This window comes from Euprymna scolopes, chromosome 43 (assembly GCF_053919585.1).
Source record: "Euprymna scolopes isolate OS-2025 chromosome 43, ASM5391958v1, whole genome shotgun sequence".
NCBI classification, from domain to species: Eukaryota; Metazoa; Mollusca; class Cephalopoda; order Sepiida; family Sepiolidae; genus Euprymna; species Euprymna scolopes.
This window is the reverse complement of record NC_136524.1, coordinates 47,175,457-47,201,321: the sequence shown is the minus strand read 5'-3', so window position 1 is coordinate 47,201,321 and position 25,865 is coordinate 47,175,457. Positions and strand designations below refer to the sequence as shown.

The 25,865-nt window shown below is 37.4% G+C and overlaps 1 long non-coding RNA gene and 1 pseudogene across 1 annotated transcript in view; one reads left to right on the top strand and one right to left on the bottom strand.

Annotated features, from left to right (window-relative positions):
- The first annotated feature begins 1,699 nt into the window (after positions 1 to 1,699).
- Positions 1,700 to 1,818, top strand: LOC145268580 (5S ribosomal RNA; annotated as a pseudogene).
- A 9,185-nt stretch (positions 1,819 to 11,003) lies between these two features.
- LOC145268322 (uncharacterized) overlaps positions 11,004 to 25,865 on the bottom strand; it is a 75,421-nt gene continuing 60,559 nt past the window's right edge. Inside the window, exon 2 of the long non-coding RNA XR_013864874.1 lies at positions 11,004 to 11,633. This is a non-coding gene — a long non-coding RNA (uncharacterized LOC145268322). The remainder of the gene's footprint in view (positions 11,634 to 25,865) is intronic.

The window sequence follows — 25,865 nt, the reverse complement described above, 5'->3', positions numbered from 1 at the left end:
ACCTTGTGTTTAACTCTGTACTCGTGAGGAGACAAATAAATAGATAATTCATGTCTCACCTTACTCCAGTGGGAATGAGGTAAAAGCTCCCAAATTATTTTTTAATTCAACAGGGACATAAATACGTGTAACAAGTTCGTGCAAAATAAATGGGCGATCCTTACAAAAAACATTTTGACTTATCTCTTTACTTTAAAATTCGCCAAATTGCAGGAGATTAATTTGAATGAAATTTGCAGTATTTATTAATTAACGATCACACAATATAATGAACCAATTAATTTTTTTTTATCTTGGTAAATATGTTTTAAAAATCTGGTATTATGGTTCATGGTTTTAAAAAAATGATATATTATGGTTCATGTTTTAAAAGAATCATGTACTGTGGTTCATGTTTTAAAAATCTTGTATTATGGTTCATGGTTTAAAAAGTTATATATTATGGTTCATGTTTTAAAAATCTTGTATTATGGTTCATGGTTTAAAAAGTTATATATTATGGTTCATGGTTTAAAAAGTTATATATTATGGTTCATGTTTTAAAAATCTTGTATTATGGTTCATGGTTTAAAAAGTTATATATTATGGTTCATGTTTTAAAAATCTTGTATTATGGTTCATGGTTTAAAAAGTTATATATTATGGTTCATGTTTTTAAAATCTTGTATTATGGTTCATGGTTTAAAAAGTTATATATTATGGTTCATGTTTTAAAAATCTTGTATTATGGTTCATGGTTTAAAAAGTTATATATTATGGTTCATGTTTTAAAAATCTTGTATTATGGTCCATGTTTAAAAAAGTCATTGCTTAGTTTTTTTTTAAAAAGGTCAAATACAATTTTTGAATGTCAAACTGCTTCAAAAAGGCCAAATTTACGAATTTTGGGCTCAAATTAAATTAAAAAGTTTGATCCATGTCCAAGTAACCTACATCTAAAACTTCAAGTGTTTAGACACAAAATTGGTGGAGGAGTTTGGTAGAGTCTGGAAAGGTCAACTCTGTAAACTTTCACTTCTTGCCAGCCAAATTTTCACTCAAAAACTGATTAAAAAGCTTGTTGCATGTCTGAATACCTTTATGTAAAATTTCAAATGTTTAGACCAAAAAATTGGCTTAATAGTTTGCTAGAGACCGCAAAAGTAAAATCTTTGGAACTTTGACCCCTCGGAAGCCAAATTTTCAGCAAAAAAACGATTAAAAAGCTTGCCCTATCTCTGAATACCCTTTATGTAAAATTTCAAATGTTTAGACCAGAAATTGGCTGAGTAATTTGGTAGAGACCACAGAGGTCAAATTGTTTTAAACTTTGACCCCAATTATGACCCCATAACATTTATTGTTTGGAGCTCAAATCAAATTATAAAGTTAGATCTATGTCCAAGTAACCTAAATCTAAAATTTCAAGTGTTTAGACCCAAAATTGGCGGAGGAGTTTGGTAGAGTTCTCAAAGGTCAAATCGTTGAATTTTGACCCCTTAACAGCCAAATTTCTGGCCGAAAACTGATTAAGAAGATTTTCCCAAATCTCAATACCCCATATGTAAAATCTCGAGTCTGTAGACTGAAAATTGACAGAGTTATTTGGTAGGGAAAATCTACACACACACACACACACACACACATACACACACACACATTTTCATTTTTATAGATATATAGATTATTATATTATATTGGACTCAATATATAGTAATGATTATACGGCATAATCACGTTGACACACCGGTTCCCGTCAGATCACTGAAGTTAAGCAACGTTGAGCCTGGTCATTACTATAATGGGTGACCAATTTGGGAAGTCCAGGTGCTGTATGTAGGAGGACGTCAACACCTCCCTGCAAAAAGTTGCAAAAACCTAACGTCGTCATCTTCCCTAACGGGGATATACATGCGACTAGGGACCGCTTGTGAATTTCATACTCCCATGAAATTTCCTCCTTCGGAGGAAGCCGGTTAAACTCTGAATAAGGTTGGTGCTGACTGCACACACACACACACACATAGTAATGATTTAAAAAATTGAAAAACATCACTCATGTGCCACCACACAAGAATCGAAACCAAAACGTTTAGATTACGATTTCCTTTGATGTTAATGCCTGAGCTATGAAAATATATTTGCTGTAAGGCTAAAAATTAAAACACGAACCAATAGATATTACGTTATGCATGCATATTCATAATGCCATCATTCGACCATCACCAGCCAAATTCAATTTTTTTAATTTTCACACTTTTGCACTGATTTTCCCTGGCTAACACCCAAATATAAAGTTTTGCCTGGGTTTGAATAACCTATACACTAAGTTTCATGTCTGTGGACCAAAAACTAACAGAGGAGTTTGGTAGCCAAAATTTTTTAAACAAATATATATACGCATACATAAATATATATATAGAAAAAGGTTTGTGTTTACTATAACTTTTTCCGCAAATATTATACAAGTATAAATCATGTAGAATATTTGCATGAATATAATTACACATAATAGTTAACTAAAGATGATTATCCCATAAGAAAACCAAAAAACTAATATGGAATTAATTAACATGATGTTTAATAGAATATGCAAATTAGCTAGATCTTTTGCTAGTGAGTGCAATTCCACAACCTATATATAAGAAAGTTGTATTTCCTGTTTAAATAAATAGAAAAAAGGGTTGCTCTTTTTCTGTTGTTCTTGGCCTTTGGGCCACTGCGGTTGAGCACCTAGAGTGGCAACACAAACCTTCTGGAGCTCTTCAGCTGGACAAATGGCCCAGTTTGGATCTTCGGCATGTGGTTCGGACTGGGTCTCCAGCTCGAAAAGAACTGGTCGGAGGTATGGTCAAAGGTGGAGGCTGCGGTCAACTCATGACCTCCTAGGAAACTTTCCTTAAAGGGTAGAGCTGAGGCATGTGCCACGTATGTCTTTCCTCTCATCCTTTACCGACTGGCTGTACTTCCCTCGCCTGCACAACACCTAAAAGCTCTTGTCGAACTCTTGTCCTTGCTTCTTTGGGACAAAGGAAGACACTGGGTGAGCAGACAGGTCAGTATTCAACATCTATGTGAGGGAGGCTTGGGAATGACAGATTTGAAGTGTCATCGAGACACCGAGAGGCTGGCCTTCCTGAGCCATTATATGCAACCATGACACTCCGCGGTTACTGCCGCCTTTCCTGACCTCGTTCTCGATCCCTCTGTTGGGAGCTGTTGAGGCAGCGGGGAGAATCTGCCTTCCTAAAAGAGTGCTGAGCCGTGCTAAAACGACTACCAAGGTCCAGCGACCTTGTGGCTGCTACCTGTAGGGAACTCCACAGAGATCTAGTGGGGGGGGGGGCTGCTGACGATCCACTATACACGCGTTTGGTTTGGCAGCAGAGTGATATCTGTCATGTGTGGAGTTGGGCGCCGGGTTCGAGTCATCTGAACAATTCGGAGTTCTCTCTGACCTGGCGATTGGTCAGAAATGCACTTCCCCTTATGATGAATACATGTAGCAAGTTTGTGTATGCAAAGGAGCCAAATTTGAATACGTGCTCCCCATCTAGGTGTGGAATGTACAGTTCTGTCAAGTATAACCTAACATTTAGCCTCTTAGCTAGCCGAGTGAGTGCCTCATACCACCCCCGACTAGGAAGCCTCTAAGATACCCACTCCCTCCTAACTGCAATTTTTCTTTTCACCCCTCCCTCTAAATTTAACTCAAGAGAAAGAAATCAATCACTCACCTACCAATTTTTCTTTTCTTCATTTCGTCCCATCTAGAGGGCATCTCAATTTAGAGACTGTCCTGCAGAAGCTCAGGTTTCTTTATAAACCGAAGTGGAATAGGTGATCTATCAACTAGACGGAGTTGGGAGGGTCCTAATAACTACTTTTGTATTTTTTTCTTCCCTCCCCCTTGACACAAATGAATTATTGTACCATTGTTGTTATCTCTTTTTGTTTTTATGCGCCAATAAAAAAATGTTTTAAACGATTGGGTTCTAAGTAGAACGTCCCCCAGTACGAAAGGGTGAATGCGGTATTATGGTGGAAGAAGATACTAGCTAAGAGAAACTTTTGTTTAGTTCTGGAGTGACAAGGATGACCAACAACCTCATTTCCCCCACACTTTTTTGAGTTGGCCTTGTGCCTAAGTTTTTTTTTTTCATGTTAATTTTTAGCCTGAATAAAGGATTTAATACATCAAAGTGTAGTATCTGTTCTGATGCTTCCCTTGAGTTAATTGGTCCTTGGTCAATGTAGGGGAAGCCCTTCATACTGAGACAATTACTATTTTTTGGATACTGCAAAAGTGCCCTCTTTTTGCCCTTGTTTTAGGGGAGCTGGTTCCCCCCCACCCCACCCCACACACACACACACACATTAGAAACGACCTTGTGTCACATTTTGCTCTCGTGGGGAAGCAAATAAATACCAATAAATAGAAAAAAAGGTTTTTAATATTATTATTAATACAAAAAAAAAAAAAAAAATTATAAGAGTATAGAAATACATATTTGTCGATTGCATCTATTTCTCATGCCATGGAATTCCGTGGATTCTGCTACTTTATTACAATAGTGAACCATATATCCTCAGATATACAGGTTGAATAAGTCTGGTATAACATGGAGTCAATGCAATGGGTGCTACTGCTATTGGCCTTCGGGACAAGATCAAAGTGTAGTATCTGTTCCGGCAGATACTGCAAGCTATGACTAGCTATGACTAGCAAAGACCATATGTGGGGGCAACCCCACATGCCTGACCATTAACCAGCTCCCATTTCCCACCTCTCGGGAGCTGGTCCCCTTTTTCCCTTCCCCCTCCCTTCACTCCTCACATTAAAAATTGGCCTTGTGCCTAATTTGCTCGGTGGGGGAGCAAATACATACCATACATACCATCTGTTCCGGCAGATACTGCAAGCTATGACTAGCTATGACTAGCAAAGACCACATGTGGGGGCAACCCAACATGCCTGACCTTTAACCAGCTCCCATTTCCCACCTCTAGGGAGCTGGTCCCCTTTTTCCCTTCCCCCTCCCTTCACTCCTCACATTAAAAATCGGCCTTGTGCCTAATTTGCTCGGTGGGGGAGCAAATAAATACCATCTGTTCCGGCAGATGCTGCACTTAAGATAATTTGTACCAGTCAATGGAGGGGAAACCCTCTATACTGGGACAATTATTATTTTTGGTAACCAGACTGCCCCCTTTTTGCCTACTTTTAGGGGAGCTGGTTTTTACCTCACATTAAAAACGGCCTTGTGCCTAATTTGCTCAGTGGGGGAGCAAATAAATACCATCTGTTCCGGCAGATGCTGCAAGCTATGACTAGCTATGACTAGCAAAGACCAGATGTGGGGGCGACCCCACATGCCTGACCTTTAACCAGCTCCCATTTCCCACCTCTCGGGAGCTGGTCCCCTTTTTCCCTTCCCCCTCCCTTCACTCCTCACATTAAAAATCGGCCCTGTGCCTAATTTGCTCGGTGGGGGAGCAAATAAACACCATCTGTTCCGGCAGATACTGCAAGCTATGACTAGCTATGACTAGCAAAGACCAGATGTGGGGGCAACCCCACATGCCTGACCTTTAACCAGCTCCCATTTCCCACCTCTCGGGAGCTGGTCCCCTTTTTCCCTTCCCCCTCCCTTCACTCCTCACATTAAAAATCGGCCCTGTGCCTAATTTGCTCGGTGGGGGAGCAAATAAACACCATCTGTTCCGGCAGATACTGCAAGCTATGACTAGCTATGACTAGCAAAGACCAGATGTGGGGGCAACCCCACATGCCTGACCTTTAACCAGCTCCCATTTCCCACCTCTCGGGAGCTGGTCCCCTTTTTCCCTTCCCCCTCCCTTCACTCCTCACATTAAAAATCGGCCCTGTGCCTAATTTGCTCGGTGGGGGAGCAAATAAACACCATCTGTTCCGGCAGATACTGCAAGCTATGACTAGCTATGACTAGCAAAGACCAGATGTGGGGGAAACCCCACATGCCTGACCTTTAACCAGCTCCCATTTCCCACCTCTCGGGAGCTGGTCCCCTTTTTCCCTTCCCCCTCCCTTCACTCCTCACATTAAAAATCGGCCTTGTGCCTAATTTGCTCGGTGGGGGAGCAAATAAATACCATCTGTTCTTCAGATACTGCACTTCTATTTCTTGTTCTCTTTCGGTGGAGGAGAAATCCTTCACGACTGAGACAATTTTTATTTTTGTACCTTATCTCCACGTTAAAAAACGACCCTGGTGTCTAACTCTGTCCCGTGGGGAGGCATAGTAAATAGGTACTGCTAGACCAACACAAAAAAAGGAATAGGTAAACACAAAAGCTTTCTCCACTTCATATATGACCCCCCCCCACCCCGTCCGCTACTCTTTAACTTGCAATCTGACTGCATTGATCAAATTTGTAAAATAAGGTAACATTTTTCTAACCTTGAAACGAACTGACGTCTGAGATGAGGAAATCTACTGACGGTTTGCTTCAAATATTAATTCAGAATCTAATCACCGTAGCCCTTTCTTGTTTCTTTTTCCTTCTTACTTTAATATGAAAAATTAATAAATAGACAGGTTTTATGAATCAGATGAGATCGCATCTTATTAAAGCTATTATGATCGAAACATTTCCATGGCTGTGTAGTTTTTGATATGTTTGTATAAATAAAATAGTTAATATAAATAAATATTTCTATTCATTATTTAGCACCATATCATATATATATATATATATATATATATATATATATATATATATATATATATATATATATATATATATATATATATATATATATATATTTCTAACGCTGTTTTTTCTTTTCTTTTTTTTTCAGACATAAAAACTAAAATCGGATCATTTTAGACCCTGACGTCTTTCTAGCTTTCTAGTCCCTGTGCCATTTTTATCAATTTAATAAACTCATTTTCATTTTTTTATGGAAATCGTTCCGGACAAAGCATGAAGCCACTTGATGTAAGAAGCTAAAAATAAATAAATAAATAAAATACTATACAATAGCAAATCTGGCCAATGATAAGTGTTTAGATGGATAAATTTGGATCCAGGAAACAGCAATGTTTCACCCCTTGTCAGAAACATCGCTTATGGAATGTGAGGACTTAATTACAAAATAATGGAAGAGAGAGTTACAAGGTCGCTGAAAGTAAACCCAAGGTTCACTTTCTGTTCGTCACCAGCCTCCAAATATATTTCTTTGACCATGTATATGTAGCATTTTCGGTTTTCCATGATATGTATAAACCTCCCTTCACTCCTCACATTAAAAATCGGCCCTGTGCCTAATTTGCTCGGTGGGGGAGCAAATAAACACCATCTGTTCCGGCAGATACTGCAAGCTATGACTAGCTATGACTAGCAAAGACCAGATGTGGGGGAAACCCCACATGCCTGACCTTTAACCAGCTCCCATTTCCCACCTCTCGGGAGCTGGTCCCCTTTTTCCCTTCCCCCTCCCTTCACTCCTCACATTAAAAATCGGCCTTGTGCCTAATTTGCTCGGTGGGGGAGCAAATAAATACCATCTGTTCTTCAGATACTGCACTTCTATTTCTTGTTCTCTTTCGGTGGAGGAGAAATCCTTCACGACTGAGACAATTTTTATTTTTGTACCTTATCTCCACGTTAAAAAACGACCCTGGTGTCTAACTCTGTCCCGTGGGGAGGCATAGTAAATAGGTACTGCTAGACCAACACAAAAAAAGGAATAGGTAAACACAAAAGCTTTCTCCACTTCATATATGACCCCCCCCCACCCCGTCCGCTACTCTTTAACTTGCAATCTGACTGCATTGATCAAATTTGTAAAATAAGGTAACATTTTTCTAACCTTGAAACGAACTGACGTCTGAGATGAGGAAATCTACTGACGGTTTGCTTCAAATATTAATTCAGAATCTAATCACCGTAGCCCTTTCTTGTTTCTTTTTCCTTCTTACTTTAATATGAAAAATTAATAAATAGACAGGTTTTATGAATCAGATGAGATCGCATCTTATTAAAGCTATTATGATCGAAACATTTCCATGGCTGTGTAGTTTTTGATATGTTTGTATAAATAAAATAGTTAATATAAATAAATATTTCTATTCATTATTTAGCACCATATCATATATATATATATATATATATATATATATATATATATATATATATATATATATATATATATATATATATATATATATATATTTCTAACGCTGTTTTTTCTTTTCTTTTTTTTTCAGACATAAAAACTAAAATCGGATCATTTTAGACCCTGACGTCTTTCTAGCTTTCTAGTCCCTGTGCCATTTTTATCAATTTAATAAACTCATTTTCATTTTTTTATGGAAATCGTTCCGGACAAAGCATGAAGCCACTTGATGTAAGAAGCTAAAAATAAATAAATAAATAAAATACTATACAATAGCAAATCTGGCCAATGATAAGTGTTTAGATGGATAAATTTGGATCCAGGAAACAGCAATGTTTCACCCCTTGTCAGAAACATCGCTTATGGAATGTGAGGACTTAATTACAAAATAATGGAAGAGAGAGTTACAAGGTCGCTGAAAGTAAACCCAAGGTTCACTTTCTGTTCGTCACCAGCCTCCAAATATATTTCTTTGACCATGTATATGTAGCATTTTCGGTTTTCCATGATATGTATAAACCTTTATAGACCTGTTGTCATCATCAGAAACCTTTATACATCTGTTGTTGTCTCCAAGAACCTTTATACACCTGTTGTCGTCATCAGGAACCTTTATACACCTGTTGTCATCATCAGAAACCTTTATAGACCTGTTGTCGCCATCAGAAACTTTTATACGCCTGTTATCATCATCAGGAACCTTTATACACCTGTTGTCATCATCAGAAACTTTTATACACCTGTTGTCGTCTTCAGGAACCTTTATAGAGCTGTTGTCATCATCAGGAACTTTTATACACCTGCTGTCATCATCAGGAACCTTTATACACCTGTTGTTATCATCAGGAACTTTTATACACCTGTTGTCGTCTTCAGGAACCTTTATAGAGCTGTTGTCATCATCAGGAACTTTTATACACCTGTTCTCGTCTTCAGAAACCTTTATAGAGCTGTTGTCGCCATCAGGAATCTTTATGCACCTGTTGTCATCATCAGGAACCTTTATACACCTGTTGTCATCATCAGAAACTTTTATACACCTGTTGTCGTCTTCAGGAACCTTTATACACCTGTTGTCGTCAGAAACTTTTATACACCTGTTATCGTCATCAGAAACTTTATACACCTGTTGTCATCATCAGAAACTTTTATACACCTGTTATCGTCATCAGAAACTTTATACACCTGTTGTCATCATCAGGAACCTTTATACACCTATTGTCATCATCAAGGGCCTGTGGGGGCAATCAGTCGAAAATTTAAGTTTGTATGAATAAACTTCTCATAAGAAGTTTATTCATACAAACAACTTGGAATATTCACAAACATGGTGAGATATTTCTGGACTTTAATGTATGTTGCTCATCAGAGAAAGGGAAGGGGGAGACAGATGAATAGCTTGTTTATTACATCTAGCTACATCGTACGTGACTGACCCACCATCACTGAGACTCTTTGGTTAGTGTCTGCCTGTCTGGGTTAGCAGTTAAAAAGAGGAAAATCTACCTTCTTCCAAAGGTCACCAAAGGTTAAACTCCAACCTCCCATGCATCAATCATTCCTTCATTCAATTAACGGTTTTCATTATACAACATATGCTTGTCAAAAATATAATATTATTATCAGAATTATGTATTTTACCTCTAAATTTCTGCATGTTTATACAAAGAAACAAGGAGCAGGAAGATAATTCCAACACACAAGTGGTTAGAAAAAAGATCCTATCCAAGTAGAAAATTTGGAAACTTCTACAGTGAAAGGGTGATATCTTGCTGCTAATTGGCTTGATTTAGGTTATTCACATTAAGTGAAGTATTTTAGTCAGAGCACATTCCGTGGAAGTACTTGTAAGACAAACATAGAGCAGCATTGTGGTGACGGGAGATGAGCTAGAGCTGTCAAGCAATGCAGGACCTATTAGAAACTCATTTTTGTACCTTGCCCATGTGTGGGACCACGAGTGCTCCGTCTTGGCATTTATTGTTCTAGGTGTAAAGCGTCCCACCTATTTTCTTAATGAGATTCTTCTTTGTACACCTAATTTTCCAGTTAAAATTTTAACATACAAAAATATAATAATCAAGAAAGGTCAAAAGTGGAAATTAAGATTTGGCAGTTGATTTTGGTGATGCCTTTACCAATCTTTTGTGTATTCTATCAATGGTATAAGGAATAATGGGATGGAATGGTAGAAATTTTTTCTGCAAGGAAGCTAAGACATATTTTAACTATATAGAACTTATATAGTGTGTTTCACTTGGGTTCATTGGGAAATTGAGGTGTAATATAAGTGATAAAAACAGTTTTAAAAAAATAAAAAAATTATGATTACACAGAACGATTGGATAAATTAGGTTTAACTACTTTGCTAGAGAGAAGAATGAGGTGATTTAGTTGAAATTTTCAAAATAATTAATGACATTTTATTTTTGCCAGATATTTCTCTTCATCTCTGCATTCCATGAGGTATATTTCTGACAGAAGAGGAAAAATCGACGTTTTGGGGTTGGAATATATCCATTGGACAGTAGAAAGTGGACCTTCCATTTACCTTTGACAGCCTGGTAACTCTTGCTTCCTTTATTTATCTCTCTTTAGTTTTGCATAAATTTCACAGTTGATTCTGGAGATATTCGTAATCGTATTCTATTTCCAAAAAAAAAAAAGGCAAGATATAACATATGAGAAATATTTGGAATCAAGTCTCCCCTTGCTGTTATTTCAGATCATTTGAAACCATAGCAACACGTTTTAGTCCCTACTCCATCAAGGCCAGAGGTTTTGGGTATATATACAGGGTGCATTTGGTATTTGTGAACATATATTTCCTTTTTAAAAATAATCAAAAAGACAAAAACATCGGTATTACAAAAAGTCACTTTATTGTACATAAACTAAAATATTATTTTTTAACTTTATTCAAAAAATTCGCCCTCAGCATCAATTACAACTTCTATTCGAGACCTAAACCGTTGGCAGTCACGTTTAAGATGGTCCTCATCGATATCCTGCATTACTCTGACTATGGATGATTTCAGAGAATCTTTAGTGTTATGAGGATGTTTATTAACATTTATCTCAACAACGCCCCACACATAATAATCCAACGGGTTTAGGTCTGGAAAACTTGGAGGCCACAAATTGGGAGTAATATGATCATGGAAATTCTCTGCTAACCATTCTTATGTCTTCTGAGCCTTATGTGCCGGTGCAGAGTCTTGTTGAAAGATGTAGGCCCTTCCATTTCTTACTCTATCAATCCAAGGCTTCACAACAGTACTCAGGACTTCAATGTAAGCAGCAGAATTGATTTTTAGTTCTTGTGGAAAGAAATGTGGTGGCATCACATGTCCCTCATTGCTAACCACCCTCAAAACCATAACAGTTGCTGGAAATTTTGTGTGCATGACTCTTGCAACTTCAGAAGTGTCAGCACATAGCCATCTGTCATTTCTTCAGTTTACCTTTTGGTCTTGGTCAAAAATCTTTTCATCTGAAAAAAAAACAAAAAACAAAGAATGTGTTGCTCAGCAATAACTCTGTCAATTTTCAGTCTACAGACTCGAAATTTGATATACAGGGTACTGAGATTTGGGAAAATCTTTGTGATCGGTTTTTGGTCAGAAATTTGGCTGTTAAGGGGTCAAAGTTCAACGATTTGACCTTTTAGAACTCTACCAAACTCCTCCGCCAATTTTGGGTCTAAACAATTGAAATTTTAGATATAGGTTCCTTGGACATGGATCTAACTTTATAATTTAACTTGAGCCTAAATGAACGTGTCTGTGTGTCCGTATACATTTCCCTACGCAATAACTCTGTCAATTTTTAGTCTACAGACTCGAAATTTGATATATAGGGTACTGAGATTTGTAATCCGTTTTCGGCCAGAAATTTAGCTGTTAAGGGGTCAAGGTTCAACGATTTGATCTTTGGTGAACTCTACCAAACTCCTCCGACAATTTTGAGTATAAACAATTGACATTTCAGACATAGGTTCCTTGGACATGGATCTAACTTAATAACTTGATTTGAGCCTGATTTTGGAGTTCGACCTTTCAGATGACAAATACCGAAAAATTGGTTAAAAACATTAATATCTTCACCCTCAACTAGGCACTTTTCTACAGGGAGGAGTCGCTTTTTTCACCGATATTTTCAAAAGTCATCCCCTCTTTTTGATTGTCTAGCCTTAATTTAAACTTACGTCACTTCCAGTTTGGCAGTGGTCGTAACAGCAAAGATATCTTTCCCATTCTTTTCCTCCTTCGTGGTACGGGTTTGAGCCTGTATTCCTACTACCACTTTTTTTTTTTCTCAACACACACCTCCAAACATCCGAGCAACGCCGGGCTGAAATGCTAGTATATATATTTATATATATATATATATATATATATATATCGTCAGATCGCCGAAGTTAAGCAATGTTTAGCCTGGTTAGTACCAGATGGGTGATCATTTGGGTATTCTAGGCGTAGAATGTTGCGACCACCGTCAAACCGGAAGTGACGTAGGTTTAAATTAAGGCTAGACAATCGAAAAGAGGAGATGACTTTCAAAAATATCAGCGAAAAAAGCGACCCCTCCCTGTAGAAAAGTGCCTAGTTGAGGGTGAAGATATTAATGTTTTTAGCCAATTTTTCGGTATTTGCCGTCTGAAGGGTCGAGCTTAAAAACGATACTGATCTTGTGAAAATCCGTCGCTTCTGTCGAAAGTGTTGGGCAGACATGCAAACATACATACATACATTTATATATTGGTAGCTCAAATTTTCAACCCAAACCGATTAAAAAGCTTGCCCTATCTCTGAATATCCTTTACGTAAAATTTCAAATGCTTAGACCAGAAATTGTCTGAGTAATTTGGTAGAGGCCGCAGGGATCAAATTTTTTTTTAACTTTGAGCCCTATTATAACCCCTTAACATTTATTATTTTGGACTCAAATTAAGTTATTAACTTAGATCTATGTCCAAGGAACCTATATCTAAAATTTCAATTGTTTATACCCAAAATTTTCGGAGGAGTTTGGTAGAGTTCTCAAAGGTCAAATCGTTGAACTGTTACCCCATAACAGCCAAATTTTTGCCCGATAACGGATTACAAAAACTTTCCCAAATCTTAATACACTGTATATCAAATTTCGAGTCTGTAGACTGCAAAATAACTGAGTTATTGCGTAGGGAAATGTACACAGACAGACATACAGACAGACAGACACTTTCACTTATATATATATACATTTTTTTTTCTGGCGCTCTCTCTCCTTTATGTAGCGAATTTAGAAGAAATTTGGAATTGGGGCAGGGAGGGGACATTGCAGCTAATTGGAGATCAGTGTGTAATTTAAAAAAATTTTTTTACATAGGCTTTACCACTTATCAAGGCCCAAAGACCACTCGAGGATAAGGGTTAAGAGTGTACAGTAGTCAATTGGACAATATTGTTCCGATTTAAACTCTCCTTCATGTATATATCTACATCTATGTGTATGTGTTCGTGTGTATATGCATGTGTCTGTATATGCGTACATATGTGCGTCTGTGTCTGCATGTGCATGTGGGTATGTATTCACGTGTGTGTGCATGCATATACATGTGTGTGTGTGCATGTGTATGTATGCATGCATATGTGTGTGCATGTGTGTATTTGCATGCGTATGTGTATATGCATGCATGTGTATGTGCATATGTATATGTATGCATGTGCATATGTATGTGTGCATGCATGCTCGTGTATGTATGTATGTATTCATGTGTATTACTTGCATGTATGTGTGCATGTGTGTGTGTGTATGTGTGTGCATGTGTGTGTCCATATACACGTGCATGAATGTATGCCTGTGTGTAGATGAGACAGAGAGTGAAGCAGATGACAGTTCGGGACTTATCAGGTTGGTGATCCCCTTTTGAACCCTTTCAAGGAGTGAGAGACTAGTAGCAGGTCCACCAGCCCAAATGTGGCAACAATACTCCATACATGAACGAATGGTAACCTTGTAGCAGTACAGGATACTCTCAGATGTAAGTAACTTTCTAGCATAGTAGAGAGAGCCCACTTTCTTTGCAGCAGCCTTGGCAATGCTCTCGATGTAACTGTTCCAACTCATATTTCCTGTGAACGTTAAGCCAAGGAGTTTGAACAAAGTACTTTCAGATAATATATTTTTAGCCATAGTTATTATTGGTTGGTTGTTTTTTTTGTAATTATTAAAAGAAACTAGCTAAATCTTGGCAGCTTTGGACGTTACCATCGATTTTTGACCCCATTCTAATACAGACTTGAAGTTTTTGCCTAGTGTTTTTGCCATTGCCTTGGATATGTGTTCATTCGTTTTCCCCTTGTGCCTGTTATAGAGCGTGGTGTCGTTGACAAATATATCCATCTTAGAGACTATTTTATGAGGGAGGTCATTTATGGATATCAGAAATAATAGAGATCCAAGGATCGACCCCTAATGTACACCCGCATTTATATCATATTGTTTGGACATGCGACTGTTGAGAGCAACCTGGATCCTTCTATTATTTAAGAAGGATTTAATTATGTTAAGTATTCGTCCAGTAATATCATAGGATATGATTTTCATGAGAAGACCATCGTGCCATACCCTGTCAAAGGCTTTAGATATATCTAAGGCTATTACACCCCCTCCCCTCCCCTACCTTATCCAGTGCATGGTATGTATTTTCAGAGATTGCAGTTAGAATATCTGCAATAGAATGAGCTTGCCTAAATCCATATTGATGGTTGGACAAAAGTTTAGCAGCTGTAAGGTAGTGGACTACAGCTTGGTTAATTATGGATTGAAATATTTTGGCAAAAAGAGGGAGGAGGCTAATGGGGCGATAATTTAATGGGTCAGTTCTTTTGCCAGAATTCTTGTAAACTGGTATCACAGAAGCAGTTTTCCAGCAGTCAGGAAAGTATGATTCGTTAAGGCATTTGTTTAAGTTTGGAAAGAACTGGAACAACCTCAACAGAGCAATTTTTTAATGGTACAGCCGGGATGAGATCAGGTCCACATGCTTTTGAGGTGTCTAGGTTTTTATGGTATCATGTACTTGAGAAGGGGTGATTTTCAGATCATCTAGTATGGTTTCTGTCCACAAAGGAAAATCAGGGAGGGAATGGTTTGCTGGGTCCAAAGTAGAGTTTTAGGCAAACTGATGGACAAGCATGTTAGCTTTCTTGGTTGCCGTGCAAACAAACTCATGATTGTTGGATAGTGGGGGTATTGTTGATTGACCATTATTACTACACTGTTCTAGATTTTCCAGAAATCACGAATTCCTAATTTCTGTGCTTCCAGCCATACTGTCCTCAACAGGACGACTTTCATCGCTGACGCTTTGAGAGTCAGAACAGATACCCTTGTCAAGACAACAGTGATGATATGCAATTATATTATCATCGACGTTACGGAGTACAGGCTGCGAGATGCCGACAGCCCTGTGCATTTACACAAACATGTAAATCATCAGGAAATGACACGGCCAGGTGTTAAATGCGACTGACACCTCTGTCTGGCATCGTGCATGTTAGACTTTCTACGTCACTGACAGAAATTCAGGCATACATTTTCTCATTGATACAAGAGCAGAAGTGAGTGTTATCCCAAGATGATACACACAGACACTGTTTCTTTTACAAGCTGCGTACCACTCCCCCATTCCAACCTACCAATCACAAATCGATGACACTAAACCTAGGGTTAAAATGCACATTTCAATGGATGTTTACAGAAGCAAAGTTCCCTGGGGCAGATTACCTACATTGTTTCATTGATGCCAAATGTGGGAGAATATGGGATTACAATTCCGGATTATCAGTACAAGGCAGAATCATCAAATTGGCAAAAATAAGCTCAGTCATATTAAAAAACACGGACGATGTATACATGGATGATAGTGTCAAATATGACGGTCACACATCATATACAGACTCAAAGTCCACCTGTAAGCATGTGCCCACATAGACTCAGACCCGACCACTTAAAGGCAGCCAAGCAAGAGTTTCAACACATGTTGGACCTAGGCATCATTTGTCTGTTTCAAAGCAACTGATTATCATCACTCCACATGCTCCCCAAGAATACATTGAGTGACTGACGCCCTTGTGTGGATTATAGGGCACTTAACAGCCAAACTGTACTGGATAATTACCCAATCCCTCACTTGCATGATTTTTCCAATTCACTCAACGGAAAAGCAATTTTCTCTAAAATCGACCTCGTGCATGCATGCAATCAAATTCCTGTCGACTCCAAAGACATCCCCAAGACCATCACTACTCCACTCGGACTTTTTGAATTCATCACAATGCCTTTCAGATTGAGAAATGCCAACCAGGCTTTTCAACGGTTCATAGATGCAGTTACACATAGATTGCCTTTCATTTACACGTACATCAAACATTTATTAGTGGCAAACCCATCTACAGAGGAGCATATTCAACAGATCAATGAATTATTTCACAGATTGTCGGAATATGGCGTTATTATCAACCCTAGCAAATGTGAATTTGGTATTTTATCATTATCTTTTCTTGGTCATATTACTGACAAGGAGGGCATTCTTCTCCTGCCTGAGAAAGTTCAATCCATTGTCGATTACCTTGTTCCCACTTCTTTTCGTAAACTACAGGAATTTCTTGGTTTAATTAAACCTCGCCAATCTGGTCCCCCCCGCCTTGCCAATCTTTCACGAAAAACACCCGTCTAGCTGAAACCACCGTAAAACATTTTCCCCACTACTTATCTGTGCAAAAATCAAAATGTAGATTCCATAAACAAAGCTTCTTTCTTAGAAGTGCACGCCTGTGGAACTCTGTTCCGGTTACCTGTTTCCCACCTAACTACAACCTGGATGTCTTCAAGTCCAATGTGAACAAATTCCTGATGAACCGCCTCCTTAAGTAAGACACTTTATCAGATCTCCAAAACTAACGTACTGTACACACAATAACCCTTATCCCTGAGTGGCTTCCGGGCCTTGATAAGTGGTGACTACTTTGTAAAGAAAAAAAAAAATTAACTTTTACAGACGATTCTTACCTCACTGCGCCGAATTGGCACAGGCCTTAACCGATATTTTTCGGAATAGAAACAAAAAGGATGAAGGGATTACTTTAAGCGAACATGAACGGCACATTTTCTGTTTTAAAAAAGACCTTAGCAAACGCTACATTGTTGTTTTCCCCCCAGGACAGACACAGCACTAGCGTTATTCGTAGATGCTTCTGATCGGTATCAGTATCGGGGACGGGGGGGTACAACAACTTATTGATGGTTGTTGGCAGTCATTATCCTTCTTTTCTAGAAAACTTCAAGATGCTGAAAGAAAATACAGTACTTTCAGAAGGGAATTTCTTGCTGTTTATTCCGCGGCAAAACATTTCCAATTTATGTTGAAAGGCCCAACCTTCACTATTTTTAGCACTGTCACATGTTTTATCTGTTAAGCCCGGCAAGCATTCGCCGAGAGAAGCTTGTCACTTTTTTTTTTTTTACATAGGCATGACCACTGACCACTTATCAAGGCTAAAGACTACTCGAGCAACAGTACTCCATCCTTGGACGTACCTGGCTCTTATATAGATATCACTTGGATTACATTTCACAATTTACTTTGGATACTGAATATATCAAAGGCACCGAAAATACAGCTGATGACACACTATCGGGTGTTTACGACTTTATAGGATTGCTAGTTCTCTTGCTTTGCATTTTATTTGGTGCGACACTTCAACTGGACACGAACGCACAGCATAGACGAGCAGTTTTTTTTTAGGTTACATGATTTATCGCACCCAGGCATCCAACCAAAACAGAAATTGGGTTATGTCATGTTTCATTCAGCCTGTTTATGATATGGATCTTCATCGGATCGCTAAGGATCAGAAGAACAACAAAGAATTAAACAACTTACGACGATCTTCCAGTTTCAACTTTGAACAAGTTCCCTTGCCTTTCTCAAACGATTTTATTTGGTGCGACACTTTGACTGGACACGAACGTCCATATGTACCTCTCCAGAACAGATGAGCAGTTTTTTTGAGGTTACACAATTTATCGCACCCAGGTGTCTGACTAACACAGAAATTGATTACGCTGCGTTTCATATGAACCGTTATTAACAAGGACGTACGTGACTGGTCATGGAGACAAATGATTGCACTGACCACCATTAAAAGCACACCAGACCCAACTACATCTCACTTGTCGAGACCATTGCATGTCGAACCAAGGTTTTAAAAAAAAAACTATGATCAATCTTCCTCAAGATATTCACACATGGACAAATGTCTTTGTAAGAAACGATGGAGTACCCACGCACCTGCAGTCACCCTTCTCCAGTCCTTACAAAGTGCTTAAGAGATATCCAAAACATATCATGATAGATAAGAATGGCAGACATGACTCTTTTTTTTTTTTTTTTACATAGGCGGCACCATTTATCAAGGCCAAGAGGCCACTCGAGGATAAGGGTTAAAGAGTGTACAGTAGAAATTGGACAATATAGATATATCGATCAGTGTTTATCAACCGAAGAAAGCATTTTTCGACAACACAGACTGTAGTACCACAGTGGTACAGACGCAAACCTCACGAGTCTCATTAACTACTATCACACCTAACGACACAGTGTTGTCTGGTGCTTCAACTCTCACCAAATCCAACAGGCGCATAAAGAGTCCACTTCGTTTTGCTACCTGCACCCAGTGAAATACTTGCAATATTTTTATTCCTTCTTCTTAGATTGACTTTTCATCTAGGAGGAGAGTCAAGTAGCAACTATTACATATGGCAAGAACATTTTTGTAACGATCACCATTTTCAATGGTCATAAGTATCAGAACGCGTAAGCACACAATATTGCGATTTGACCACCCGCACGCATGGATCAAATATATATGGAACATACATATGCGTAGAGATACAGCAAATGTTCGAGAACATCATTATATAAAGATTTGCCGGGAAAAAATCCCCTGTCTTGAATTTGCGTGCCACGCACATGAATCTTAATTCTCATTATGGAAAATTAGCACATCGAATGAGAATTTAATTCTTCTTTTAAACAATCTTATTTCGAACTACTGTTTCTTATGTGGTGAACACACACACACATTTTGCTTACATAATTAAATGACTGTTTTTTTCTCTCAGAAAATAATTGCATTAATTTCAACCCATGTGTGACCCTCTGTTTATAAAAAATCAGTAATTTTAAACTTAATGCTATTCTCACAAAATCCTCATTTAGCTAGTCCTGTGTAATGAACACTCATTACAAGAAAACACTTATGTTGGGACGATTTGAATTAATATTCCTAACGCGTAAATAAATGTTGTTATTTCGTATTACTACAGCGATTTTGAGTTCTTTGTCAAGTGTTGTTATTTCCAAAGTTATTTCTACATTTTTATTTTTATTTATATGGAGATGTGCCTTAGTTAAAACCTTCTATTAATTGGCGATCCCATTAAATTTACCTTCAACAGTCATGCGGATGCTCCCCTACTTTCAAATTAAAGAAATTTCAACACCTGCAACCTCAGTCCTAAAACTTGATAGATCCCGATTATGAATTGGTGAACACCGACTCACACCCTTACAAATTAGTGACTCCCAACCAAAGTTCCAATAAGTGGTAACCCCCCACCACCACCGTGTGAGACACAATATATATTAAAATTTGTAGTGAACTACTACTATGATGCTACTACGGTATGCTTCCCTTATTTCTCTCTTTCTTTTTTTTTTTTTTTTTTTTTTTTACACAGTGATCACCACTTATCAAGGCCCGGAAGCCACTCAGGGATAAGGGTTATTGTAAGTACATCACGTTAGTGAGGAGATTTTATGAAGTGTTTAATTAGGGGGGCGGTTCATTAGGAATTTGTTAACATTAGACTTGAAGACATCCAAGTTGTAGTCCGGAGGGAAGCAGGCAGACGGAACAGAGTTCCACAGGCGTGCAGTTCTAAGAAAGAAGCTTTGCTCATGAAATCCGCGTTTTGATTTAGGCACAGATATAGAGTGGGGGAAATTTTTCACAGTGGATTCAGCTAGACGGGTGTTTTTCGTGAAAGATTGGCGAGGGGGGACCAGGGATTGGAGTTCAGATGAGCACCTGCCATGAAAATAACGATAAAACAAGGATAGGCTCGCAACGTCTCTTCTGTGGGAGAGGGGTTGCAGGGTAGAGAAAAGGGCATCCCCCACTAAACCACGAAGTCTATTTTGTACTCTGTCAAGGCATGATAGGCTGTTTTTGGCAGCTCCTGCCCAGATATGGCAACAGTATTCCATCCTTGGCCGTACTTGGCTTTTATATAGATAGAGAATTGCATCAGTAGTGAGATATCTTCTGGAGCGGTAGAAGGATCCCACCATCTTTCCTGCGACCTTGGCCACAGACTTGATGTACGTGTTCCATTTCAGATCAGGAGTAAAGGTCAAACCCAGAAGCTTGTCAAAACACGGGGCCTCACCCAGACGAGAGCCATCCATCACAATTGATGCCAGCTGGGGATCAGAGCGTTGATGATGTAAGGATAGGAGTTTGGTTTTGGATGCATTAAAGGTAACTAGCCACATCTTCCCCCACTGAACCACGCGCTCGAGATCAGAGGAGAGAGAATCCGAGAGAACTTCGTCATTTACAGCCTTTGATGTGTTGCCGTAGATGGTCGTGTCATCAGCATAGATGTCAACGAATGATTTAAGTATGTGTTTAGGGAGGTCATTGATGTAGATCAGGAAGAGAGTTGGGCCGAGGATTGACCCCTGAGGGACTCCAGCATTTATATTGCAGGCCTCCGATTTTTGTCCATCTACCACTACTCTTCTACTTTTCTCTTCCTTTCTTCTCTCAATGTCACCAGAGGTTTCAGCCAATCGGAATAGAGGACTGTCCTGGAAGGAGATACAAAGAAGAAATCTGTCTCAGACATGCAGAAACGATAGAAGCATCAACACGTGACGGACCAGTTTCCCTGGGTAAAGACTTTTATCAAAGAAATGTAACATCCTCTTTGTACCCTATATCTTGGAAACCTTTATAAAATATCATCAATCTTAAAGTCTCGTCACACTTAATTATAATCGATGTTTTCTTTTCCCCAACCGTTCTTTTTCAGCACTCTTGTTCTCTCTCTAACTTTGGAGGTGCTCCCAAAAGGGGACCGACCGAAATGGTGACCCTTTTTCAAACGTCGTTAAAATTTATGGTAACCGCCATAAATTCATGCAGATTTCGTATTTATTATTACAGAGCCGATTACTGATTTCAAAAGTTTAAAAAAAAAAATGACTTAGGTGCCATCAGCTAGAATCGATACCAAAATATTTATTTAGCACTCTAACCATGTTCCCTAACATTTGAGCTATCGACAGATAGATAAGAAGAAGCCACTTCAAGCTATGAATGAATTTGTGCATGCGCAAAACTAATAAAAAATATGGAGGCAAGTTAAAATAAACAATTTGAATTTCAACTGTCTGAGCTGTTTCTGTGCACATTATTCATCCAGCCAAACAAAGATTTGACTTGTTATAAACCATCCCTGATATATGATTATTATTTCTTGTTAATTTTAGTATTATGTGACCAGAAGTTTAAGAGTTTATAGGATAAATATTTTCACACAGACACATACATACATCTATTGTTTTATTTATATAAATTAGCTCCTATATTCTGTTTTTCTTTTTCAGTAGATTGTCTAAAATTTTAGTTTATTTTGTATGCATATATATGTGCGTGTGTGTGTGTGTGTGCGCTTGTGTGTATCTGTATAGATATTTATACACACACATATATATACGTATGTGTGTGTACTTATATACATACATATATATATATATATACATATTTACATGTGTTTATGTTTGTATATATATATATATATATATATATATATATATATATATATATATATATATATATATATATAAAATGAAAATTACAATTGAATTTACCAAAACGATCCAAGATGGTAAAATTAAAGTAAATTATAAATATTAAAGAATTAATATTTATAAAATAATCTCAGCCAGATAAAAAAGCTCGATAAAACCAAATAGGAAATAGAGCTTATAATATGAGCAAATATTTCCTTTTCAGATTAAATATGTTTTTAACTCATTTCAAAGTGTTTTTTAACATATTTTATTAACTGTTTGCTCATATATATATATATATATATATATATATATATATATATATATGTATATGTATATATATGTAGGTCTTTGTATGTATATATACATATACATATACACATACATATTTACGTGTGTGTGTGTGTGTATGTGCGTGCGTGCGTGCTTGAAATATAATTTTGACCTTTTGGATAAAGAGTTAACTACAGGAGAGATATGTTTTGAAAACCAAAGTAAAATAAACTGTACGCATATTTTTACATGAAGTAAATAAAGTATATATATATATATATATATATATATATATATATATATATATATATATATATATATATATATATATACTTTAGTAGCAAGTCATCATTTATGCATTACCAAATTTGTTGACCTATTCCACAAGTCCTAAAACTCCATCATGAAAAATCTCTAGAAAGAATACACGATTAAACCCAGAACTCCAACTTCCAGCGTAGACCCCCCCCCACCACTACAATGTCTCCTTCTCCAACATCAGGGGTCTACGTTCCAACCTTCCAGAGGTTAAAATCCAATTACAGGAGACCAAACTAGAGCTATTCCTCCTAAGCAAAACTGGCATTGAACTGACTATTTCTCTAAATAAGTTCGTAATTAAAGAATATTCTAATTTAACATCCAAATCTGACTCCAAGATCGATATGGGAATGAAATATGTGCCTACATTAAAGATGGCTTTCCAAGTGGTAGGGACATATCCAGAGAAGACCCTAAATTGCTCTATTTGTGCTTTCGGATTGCACTTCTAATAATTAAAAACAATAATATTACTACTAACAGCATACTAAACCAAACTAATGTAGTATATGAATTTAAATGCCCCTCTGAAGAATGTCCTCAAACCCATTCTAAAAGTTCATATAATGTATACATCGGCCACACCACAACAACACTCTCCCAATGATTAACCTCACACTTAGCAGATAATAGCGCCATCAAACGAGGCCTAACCTTTCACAACAAAAAACCTTCAATCATCCGAAATAAAAATATTCAAACTAACAATACTAAAATTAGATATATTAACAACTGCACACGACGAATTAAATTACTAGAAGCTATACTAATTAAAAAAAAACTACATCCCCTTATTAACCGAATCACATTTAATATTTGAGCAAATGAACAATTAATAATAAATAGATAAATTAAAAAAAAACAAAATAAGAAAATCAAAATTAAAAATAAATAATCCCTACCCACCTTTCACCTACCTATATAACCAATATAAAATAAAATAGAATTAACTATAAATGCATTTAAACCTCGATTAAAAAAAAAAAAAAAAACACTCCTGAAGATGATCGAAAGTACCGATGGAAAGCCCGAGGTATTATGGCCAAACAATAACCCCTGGGTGCCATACTAAATAACCTACCAGCTGAAAGAAGAAAGACCGCTCAGTGAATTGAAAAGATTACCAGCAAAATTGAAAAAAAAAAAAAAGAACTCAGTCGTGTTTTTTATCAGACATGCATGTGTGTGTGTATATATATATATATATATATATATATATATATATATATATATATATATATATATATATAGTCATCCACATATAATACTGTTTTGCTGTTTCACAGCTCATCAGTCATCAGTGCGGCTAGACAGGCAACTGCCTCAAGCCAGGATGGAAACCCGACCTGCCAAATGACAGTCAAGGCTTCTCACCATTGCGCTATACGGCTGCTGCTGTGTGGGTAATGAATTAATGATGTTTTGATATCGTCCAAATGCCTCCGCTCCATTTGTTTACACAAAGAGCGTCGCTTAATACACTAATGGCAGTTTGTATATCACTTCCCAATATGCTCAACTCAAGATAGGGATATTTTTGTTTTATATATATATATATATATATATATATATATATATATATATATATATATATATATATATACACTCCTATACACTTGGCTTATTTTGTGTACTGATGTTCATATTAAAACCGGAGTCAATTTAAAGTCTACAGACTCGAAATTTGATATACAGGGTACTGAGATTTGGGAAAATATGTGTGTGATCGGTTTTCGGCCAGAAATTTGGCTGTTAAGGGGTGAAAGTTCAATGATTTAACCTTTGAGAACTCTACCAAACTCCTCCGCCAATTTTGGGTCTAAACACTTGAAATTTTAGATATAGCTTCCTTGGACATGGACCTAACTTATTTACTGGATTTGGATTTGAGCCCAAAACAATAAATTTTAAGGGGTCATAATAGAGGTCAAAGTTTAAAAGAATTTGACCTCTGCGGTCTCTTCCAAATTACTCAGACAATTTCTGGTCTAAACATTGGAAATTTTACATAAAGGGTATTCAGAGATAGGGCAAGCTTTTTCATCGGTTGTGGTCAAAAATGTTTAGTTACCAATATATAAATGTATGTATACATGTATGTTTGCATGTCTGCCCAACACTTTCGACAGAGGCGACGGATTTTCTCAAGATCAGTATCGTTTTGAAGTTCGACCTTTCAGACGAAAAATATCGAAACATTGGCTAAAAACATTAATATCTTCACCTTCAACTGGACACTTTTCTACAAGGTAGTGGTCGCTTTTTTCGCCGATATTTGCGAAAGTCATCCTCTCCTTGCAATTGTCTAGCCTTAATTAAAACCTACGTCACTTCCGGTTTGGCAGTGGTCATAACAGCAAAGACGTCAGGTTTTTCCCCATTCTTTTCCTCCTTCACAGTATGGGTTCGAGCCTGCCTTCCTACTACCACTATTTTCTTTTTTTTGCTCAACATACGCATCTAAATACCCGGGCAACACCTGGCTGAAATGCTAGTATATCTATAAAAGTGAATGTGTCTGTGTATCTGTGTGTCTGTATGTCTGTCTGTGTGTGTACATTTCCCTACGCAATAACTTTGTCAATTTTAAGTCTACAGACTCAAAATTTGATATACTGGGTACTGAGATTTGAGAAAATCTTTGCAATCCGTTTTCGGCCTGAAATTTTGCTGTTAAGGAGTCAAAGTTCAACGATTTGACATTTGAGATCTCTACCAAACTCCTCTACCAATTTTGGGTCTAAACACTTGAAATGTTAGATATAGGTTCCTTGGACATGGATCTAACGTATTAACTGGATTTGAGCCCAAAACAATAAATTTTGAGGGGTCATAATAGGGTCAAAGTTAAAAAAATTGACCGCTTTTCTTTTTTTTTTGCTCACCTCCAAACACCTATGCAACGCCGGGCTGAAATGCTAGTATATCTATAAAAGTGAAAATGTCTGTCTGTCTTTTCTCTATGGTAGTTAAGGAAGACTATTATACAGAAAGGCATTACTTTACATATTCACACTTTTTAATATATACATATGCACATAATCTTATGAACAGTACATAGGGCTCTAGCAAAGCCAGGTAGAACTGATAGTCTATATATCTATAAAAGTGAAAGTGTCTGCCTGTCTGTGTGTGTATGTGTGTGTGTACATTTCTCTATGCAATAACTCTGTTAATTTTTAGTCTACAGACTCGAAATTTGATATACAGTGTACTTTT